This window comes from Pinus tabuliformis, chromosome 8 (assembly GCF_031772625.1).
Source record: "Pinus tabuliformis cultivar Carrire ecotype Pingquan chromosome 8, CPIR1, whole genome shotgun sequence".
In the NCBI taxonomy this organism is placed as follows: domain Eukaryota; kingdom Viridiplantae; phylum Streptophyta; class Pinopsida; order Pinales; family Pinaceae; genus Pinus; species Pinus tabuliformis.
This window is the reverse complement of record NC_142294.1, coordinates 1975285061-1975294539: the sequence shown is the minus strand read 5'-3', so window position 1 is coordinate 1975294539 and position 9479 is coordinate 1975285061.

Below are 9479 nucleotides of genomic sequence, written 5' to 3'. Positions count from 1 at the left end.
CTTCACCTGAATGAGTTATCTGATATACAGATAGAAGGTTGCAGGATAAGGTTGGAACACATAATACATCATTAAACTGACCATTGTCTAGATGAACAGTTCCAGTCCCTACAACATTAAGAGATCTATCATCACCAACATATATATTTTTGGTGTTACAATCATTTAAAGAAGAAAACATGGCTTGTTTTTTGGCCATGTGATAAGAGGCTCCAGAATCAATGAGCCACTCATGAGAAGGAGAAGAAGAAGATACATTTAATGCATAACCAGACTGAGATGATTGACAATGACATGCAGAAAGTGCCACTCTGGAAGTTGAAGTTGAAGTATGCTCCACATGGATGTTATGTTTCTTCATTGCGGCTTCCAAGGCTTCCATCTTCTTAAAGCATTTAGATTCTAAGTGGCCATCTCGATTACAAAAGTTACAATGTCTATCAGTCTTCTTCCATTTGTTTTTATTGGTCTTATCATTTTGCTGAAATGATCTTTCATTTTGAGGCTGAGTTTGCTTAGGACCCTTGTTTGGTTTAGGACCATTCTTTTTAGGATATGACTTCTTAGGATTCTTTGAATTTGGTTGCTGCTGGGCGGCTAACACTTTCTTGGAAGAGTTTCCAAGATTAAGAAGACCAAGGTGTAAGAGTTTTTCTTGTTCTCTTATTAAGGAATCACAAAAGGAGTCAAAGGAAGGGGCCTTGTAGTCTTTTCCTTGACAAATGAAAGCTTCCCTTGTAGAATGGAAAGTGGAAGCAAATACAGAGTAGGCTGGTCCCAACTTAGTAAGGATGGAATAAATAAGGTTACCATCTTCTTTCTTAACCTTAACACCTTCTAAGAGATATCTAAGGGTCTTGAATTTGGACAAGAAACCTTCAATGCAAGAAAAATTATTAGGATCCAAAGTAAGCAACTCATTTTCAAGTTGATGGGCTCTAATTTCATTTTTAATCCCAAAAACTTTAGCGATTTTTTCCAATGCTTCATGAGGAGTCTCAAGTTCTGCAATATGGAATCTAAGATCAGGAGAAATAGACATCCCTATCAAACCACGTGCTTGATCTTGTCTATTTTCCCATTTTGCAGCCTTGTCTTCATCTTTTGGTTTCTTCTCTTGGTCTGTGGCTATTCTGTAGAGACCTTTGCTTCTAAGTAAATCTTCCATGTAGGCTACCCATTGGAAGTAGTTAGTGCTGTCAAGAATGACTTGGCATGGACTTTCCATTTTAAAAAAAACTGAAGCTAAAGATGCTGAAAGTAAGTGTGCCAATGGATAGATCTCGAAAAATTAGGCTATTTTAAAAAAAATGGCTCTGAAAAAGGCTTCCGGATGAAGAAGTTATGGCTTTTTGAAAAAAAAATTGTTGAAGTTGCCGGCAAAGTGCGCGAATGTGCGGGAATGAAAAAATCCGCCCCCACAAAATGGAGACTTGAACCCAAGAACTCTACTCTCTTAAAATAGCTTTGAACCAATTGATCTATACAAAAAATTTGAGAGAGAGAGAGAGAGAGAGAGAGGGGGGGGGGGGGGGGGCCTTGGTTTGCGTGCTTGCCTTGAGAAAGCTCTTTTTCCCTACAAAACACAAAACACAAAACCCAACACGAATATGCAAAGAAAAACGAACCTTGCGGCTCGAAGTTAGCTTTAGCCAAAAAACTAGATATTTTAAAAAAATGAACCTTGCAGCTCAAAGTTAGCTTTAGCCGAAAAACTAAATATTTTTCTCAATGTTTCTGATTTTCCGAGATCACACTAAGGTGCAGGGAAAAGAGCATACGCATGAGAAAAAATCCTTCCTTTCTGTTTCTGATTTGCCCAGATTGCACAGAGTCGCAGGGCAAAGAGCATACACAGAAATGAAAGGTATAGATCCGGTTAAAAAAAAGGCTAAATAAACCGAAACCGAAATAAGCAGAGAGAAAATAACAGTAAACTGCAAAAACACTGTATACCTCCCGATCTGAAAAATGACGCAGCTAGGGCTACCGGAAACCTTTTCGCGTGAAACGAAAGGGGTTCCTCACTAGAACAGATGCTCCGAACGCAACAGAGCAGTCCTCTCGGCCCGAAAGCAGTCAGAAACAGCAGATCTAGGAAACGATAGCCGCATGCAGTTCTACCAGCTTCAGATTTGGATCACCAACGGACGCGGCCCTCAAATAGCTCTGATACCATGTAGGAATTTACAGGGTAAGTTCCTTAGAAAGAACACCAAAAGGACACCGCTCACAACCAGATCTCAAATCAATACACCAGTATTTTTGACGTGGTTAAAACCCTCAAAGAGGGAAATAGTCCACGGCCTGTCCCAACGTGGGTACTACAGGCAATTTATTAATCAAAGAATGAAAATTTACATAAGCTTCTCTCATGCACGGATTACCCGAACAATGACCCTCCATGCGCTTTAAATAGAACTCATGGACCAATCGGGTGTCAAGCCACGGATCAAGTGTCGGTAATACCGAGGAGAGAGTGAACCGTCGGATCACTACATATCGTGACCGTCGGATTGTAAGTTACAAAATGTACAACGGTAAAGAAACACACTTTACCTAACTCTATACCTAACTCTATACTAGACCAAGTTGAACTTAACTATTTCCTATGTGTCGGAATATCCTAACATTAGGGACCTTCCACATGTGTCATGTTTATGTCATGTTGGAAGGAAATTAGATTGCCTTGGGCTATTCCTTCACCCACCCTCCTGACAGCATTTGACAGTCATTCTCATAGGCCACACGGGATTATCCTGACCTTTCCTATATGTGTTGGAGGAAAGGTCGTTAATGTCGAAGTAGAAATCGTTGATGCCAACCTCGATTACAATCTCCTTTTAGGGCAGAACTAGATTTATGAAATGGACGCTGTAGTTTCAACTCTGTTTCGCGTCCTTTGATTTCCTCACAAGGGGAGAATTGTTAAAGTTGATCAATTGGATTATTCTCTAGGTGATCCTCAGGCAACTTCAGATTCTACTGTTCCCTTGGTAGATAATCCTCATCAACCTATTGAGAATATAGGAGTCAGGATGTACTCTTCCTTAATGGGTGTATTTGATATTCCTCCTCCTATAGCTAGAATAGATACAATTTTATCCTCCAAGGAGCCTGTATGGAAAGAGTTTGTTCAAACACACTATTTTTCGGATCCTGGGACCTTACCTTCTTCTGTGACCACATCAGATGAAGGGAAGGTGGGTGGAATAGAATTTCCTATGTCTGTAGCAGAGCTTGGATATGAATTTGTCAACAACTCTACAGACGACCATCTCGCTCCTTCTTCGGAAAAAGAGTTAGATGGTGATGTGGCTCATTCATGGACCCTTGATGCCACTTCTGCTTTGGATTTCTTGGATATTTTTTTTCCATCCGACGAAGCGATATTCAAAGTAATGACAACTGTAGATCAACCATTGGAATATTTACACCATCGTTTATATTTCCATCCTCCTTCACTTGAATTCAAGTCTAGGTCCTCCAATCTACCTACTAGCGATTTTTGTATGGTTCCTTTGGCTCCAACACAATTTTCTGCCAAAGGTAATATATTGATTGGTTCAATGACTGTACCTATAAGCATCTCTAGGATCAAGCTAGCAAAGCCCCATGACGGGCTCTACCTTAAGAAGTACTTTTCTTAGGTAGCAGCTAGGCAATGGCTTCTTTGTATATTTTGTATTTTTGTACATATCTCATAGGGATTTTTTGATATCAATACTTAATGATCTGATGTGGTAGGTGTTGATGGATGATTTGGTCTATTTTGGATTCACTGATGGTGCTAGTCGGCACACTCAGAACCTCACTTCCGCAGCTTGGGTGATCTACTATCCAATTGGTCAGTTGATGGTGTCAACAGAAGTATGCATTGGTCCTGCATCAAATAATATGGCTGAATATACTGCCATTACTAATCTACTATCTGAAGCTATTTCTTATGGAATTGATTCATTAGTAGTATATCTTGATTCACAGCTGATAGTATCTCAATTAAACAACATTTATCGGGTTAGGGATCGATGTTTATATTGCCAATATTTAAGAGTGAGGTTGTTGCAAAGATCATTTGTTTATATTACTTATTTACACATTCCAAGATCTCATAATTCATTAGCAGATTCTATTGCTAATCAATCTTTAGATTGGCACATCATTCATTCATCACGATAAAATCAAACATCAAAAAGTTGAACTGTATATATATATAGATATATATATATATATATATATATATATATATATATATATATAGATATATATATATATATATATATATATATATATATATATATATATCATAAAACATCCCGAATGTACATAAGTGTGTCCAAAATAATATACAAAAATTGGGACTGAAATGCCCATAATCATGTCCAGACTATCCATGACCCGGCTCAGGATGAGCGGCCAAGTATGTGACTACAGCTTTAGCCACACGCCTAAAAGTCCAAACCCAGTCTAGTGTCATTCCAACCACGTGACGCTGCATGTCTATAGGGAGATCCTCTACCGCTGCCATCAGTACTCAGTGAGTTAATCTTACCAAGTTCTGCTGAAGTATGTATAGGACCCACTCTGTATCAGCAGGCGCCTCTTCAGCACCTCGGCTGCGACGTCCATGCTATGGGAAACCATCTGGTCGCATTGGCCTAATATCTGGAATATGATCATTACATTATTCATTTGAATCCCATCAAAAATATTTTTAAGTTCATTCTCATATTTAAAAAATCATAAAAATCATAAAAATCATAAAATCAAAAATATTTGTTACCTATATCTCCCCATGCTGCGCTTGGTGGTAATGCTAGATCAGGATCTCCCTGGAAGTCCAAGCCGACGTAGGGGTAATCATCAACTACGATGATTTTCTGCTCCCACCAGGAGAAGAAATCATCATCAAAATTTGTCTACGGTACGTCCCCACCTCCTAGACATTTCATCAGATCAGCCCACCTGCCAATCCATGGATCTCGCAGGCTACTGATTGGAACTGGTACTCTAGAGCGTAGTGTTGGGACCTTCTTGAAAAATAAGGAGCACAGAATAGTCCCATACCTAAAGTCTTCGGTCTGGCCCTTTTTGATAGATGACAGCTGGCTCTTCAAGTTGGTGAGAAGAGGTGTACACCAATCAAATACTGTGGTGAGACAGTCTACCGCCAAGCTCATGGCAAGCTGTGAAGCCTGGTGTAAGAAGGTTGATCCATTCACTCTAGCTATAGTGAACAGGATGATCCTCAATGACAAACTCTCTACGTGCTTGATTGGAATCTGGCTTCTAATCTTTTCTAGATGGCCTAGGCAATATATATGCACATAGTCCTCTATAGAAAGGCTACCTCGTGAATGACCCGTAGAATGTACTACCTCTCCCCTCCAGGAAAGGCCTGTGATAAAATAGATATCCTTAATCTCTATCCTCAATGGCATCTGATCAATCATGAATGAATCGTCCTCGATACTCCACTAGTAAATGAGCATTTCGAGCAAGTAGGTATTTGCCTTCATATTTGGCATTTTGAAAAAATTTAGCAAACTGCATCCTCTTAAGGCATCCAAGGCCTGTTGATCATTCATAACCTCATCATCAACAATGGCATGCTCCCTTTCCCTCTAGGTGATTGTCATCCTGAGAAAAAAACAAGTTTGGACTGTTAGTTTTTTGTTTTGAAATCAAAACGATGTATACACGGGTCTGTTTTATACACAGTCATGTCTAGGGCCTACGTATATGTAGGTTACATATAGCCAACCCACGTATACGCTGCGACAAAATTTTTTGACATAAATTCAACAGTAAAACTTTAATTAAAATTCTTAAAAACAATCACAAATTGATGCAAGACAAGTTGGGGGTTACCTAGTGATTTTGGGAAGATTTGAATGGTCAGATTCGGAAAAAGGCAAGCTTGCTTCTTTTTCTCCACTCCTTGTGCTCTCAACTCAAACAGTAACAATGGTGAGTCAAAAAGTTCTTTTATAGACTTTGAAAATGTCAAAAATTTTCAAAAAATTTTCAAAATTTGATTTTTTCCCTCTCATGTATCTTTTAACTTGGGAGCTTGAATTGTCGAGGATAGGTTGTTTTTTCAAGACTTTTTGGATGCTTTTTTGAAGATTTCAAGTCAGTTCCATGACTGCAAACCTGTCATGGCAGGTATCATTTACTTACTGGCATATAGGTTAGGGAAGCCATTCTTTCGTTGAATTTTTCATAACTAGCCTCCATTTGCCGATATACTTGCCATAGGGTTGATCCCATCATGTCATCATTAGTAAACCAACCTCACTCACTGATTTTTAAACTTTGGCATGATGGTAGAGCCATCCTATTCATGGGCATCGTAGTTAGCACCTCACTGACATTTGTTGCCCATGCTGCTTCATTTGAGTAGGATCGGGAGTCCTCTTTAGTCCCGCCATGACTTATGTGCTGAAGACTCATTCCTCTTTACTTCTTCACTTCGTTCTAGCCTTATACCCTAGGGGATCCTTCATGTTGAGTTGTACTATTGCATTGCATATTGACTATTTTCACCTTTTGGCCTTTATCTGGCTTCACTTGGACTCATGTTTAAGCCAACTTTTGACCATGATGTCTGCAAAATCAAACTTGCAATCCCTTAACTTCTGCAACTTGACACATTGTGACCCGTGGAAGGAACACACCTTTGAGTTTCTTTGACCAGTTTTCGCCTCCCTACATTGAGCATAGGATTGTTCCAATCCTAGGAACTAGATCATCTACTTCACTGACACTCATTCTTTCCTTTGTATTATAGCATTCTTTTATTCTTTTTTAAGCTTAAAGAAAAATACAAAAAAATTATATATTCCAAAAAAAATAGTTGGAACGGGACAATATTTCCATTTATTGTTGGCAGCTAGAGTCGTGTCGCCCTTGAACAAAGCACTCAAACAAAGTCTCCTCCATTTGGGTAGGACCTAGCTTGGCTTAGGTATGCCTTAACCTTGTTATTGAGTCAGTCCTCCTCGGATTGGTTATCTCTTCCAATCATATGGAGAGTTCGTTCATGCCTCCAGTGTGACGCGCTTATACAAAGTTATCATATGCTGACACAAAGTCATCATTTGAGTCATGCTTTTGTTCAAGGGAATTAAGCCTGAGTCGGCCTCTCTACATTGTCTCTTGACCCATTTTTCAGTCGGCCATCCCTGATTGTCAGTGTCTTGTCTATCATCACATCAATTATATTGGTCCTTTACTCGTGCCGGTTTGAGAAGGTCTCCATTGACTTATTGCTGGTGGGTCTTGTCCTTATCGATGACAACATCTTGTTCTGAGGATAGGCCTAGAGCCGCACCTTGGCCCTATTTTCATTATTGATAGGTCACCTTGTGCTCAGCATCAATCAGTATCATGGGTCTTTAACTGAGTGGTTTCCCTTGTGTTCGACGTCAGCTTACATTATCACACATTGGGATTCGTGCAGTACCTTGGTTTCCATTTGACCCTATTTTTGGATACCTCGCCTCTGTGTCAGCTTTCATTATTGGTTGGTTCAAAGGGTTTCTGTCGTGCGCTAGCCACATCTTGTGTATGCCAGAAATGTGCTTCGATTGGGTTACTACATCTTTTCGTCTGATTCCTTCCACATTATTGGCCTGTGGGTTACACTCGCGCTAGACTGATTAAGGATACCTTAATGCCTTCCTTCTAGCAGATCTTTCCCCATTGACTACAACTCATTGCTCTGGGGCAAAGGTCTAGAGTCCATTTGGCAGTACCTTGGGGTTTGCAGTCATTAGTGGCAGATCCTTCACTATCAACAATGGGAAACCATCATTGTCTCCTAATCGATAGATTCTTCTAGGTGTTCGACTTCAGATCATTATTCACACTTGTTAGATTGTACTGGGGTACCTTGACTCTCATTATCATTGTTGCTGAGTAGTCTCGCGTTTGTTAACGGTATACATCAATGACCATAATCAAACGATTTCTTACATGGTCAACTTCAGCTCATTCATTCCCATTGTGTAGAAATGTACCATGGTGGTCAGTGAAGACCTTGGGTTGCATCAGCATTCATTGGTTCACTTGACAGTTGCTCCTGTCACTGCTAGTTGATACCATTCCACCTTATATGTTGCAGTCATTCATGGCGATATTCTATATGCTGGCACCCGAGTTTGCAGTGTAGTACCATCTTATTCCATTATGTTCATTTGGTACTATTGGTATCAGTCTTTGATATCAGTGATTAGCTTCATCCTTCAGCATCATTGACATTCTTATATGTGATATTCAGACATGTACTTGTTCAATCATGATCATATGATCCATTATGTATTTCCAGTCTTTTGTACTTGTATACTTAGTGGATTCTCTTGTACTTGATATTCAGACATGCTTTACTTTTTCTGAGCATGGGTATGCCCGCCTCAGATAGTGTTTCTTTCTGATCTCCTTTTGTGGCTTGGCAGGCTGAAATCTGGTGAAGTCCTTCTCATTTTTTGACAGGTTTCCTTTCCATGTACTTAATACATTTCGGCCATCATGTACCCCTTCTGACCTCATATATTAGGGGGCATCTATTATAGCTCCAAATCTCACCCTTGATATTTGTGATGCTGCATTTATGGCCTAGGGCAACCCCTCCTTCCAGACTTGGTCCAAATACTTAAAAAACAGTGTTTTACTCCCTGTACGTGTAGTGCCCCTCTCCAGTTAACTGACCTTGATATGACATGACATTAATAGTGATTTACCCTCAAGGCTCACACATTATTCTTTGGGGACCTCAGGTTGAGGATCCAAACACTTAACACTACTATTAGTGGATGTGATGGATGTGTTTATTTCCTATTCGGTATTATAATGATGATAGCTTTGATGTATATGTATTATTTCTACTGATGTTATGATGGACGTGCTCCTTATATTGGCTACTTATATTTGTTCTAGTTCACGGTGAAAAATGATGTGGATGACTAAGTCATGTTGATGATGATATTATGTCAATGACTAACACTATGAAACATTGTTACTAATGGTTATCGAGTATGACAAGAAACACCAGATGCACTCGCATGTGAAGAGTCGACAACATCTAGTTTGATGGAAATGAATATTTTGTCTTTAAAATTTTAAAGTTCAGTTTGAATCTTGTTATAAATTCTAATGACATGTTAGTGGTTGCACGCACAGGTTATTTGCTTGGTTGAATGACTCACGCATGGGTGATGGGGTTGTACAAGTGGATAGAACTACATGGGAGGGGTGGGACAGTGTCCCTAATCTCACCCACTAGCACTCCTGCTGTGACTTGGGCTGGAAAGGTTGAAACACCTTCGCCTTGAAGATCATGATGCCATGAGGGCAGGTCCCAAAGTTGGGTTGCTCATGAGGATTTTACCGGGGGCATGCATCATGGCAGATTCCTTGATCCTCGACACCATTAGTCTCACTATAGCAAGCAACGTAAGAGATGATAGTGGTCTATG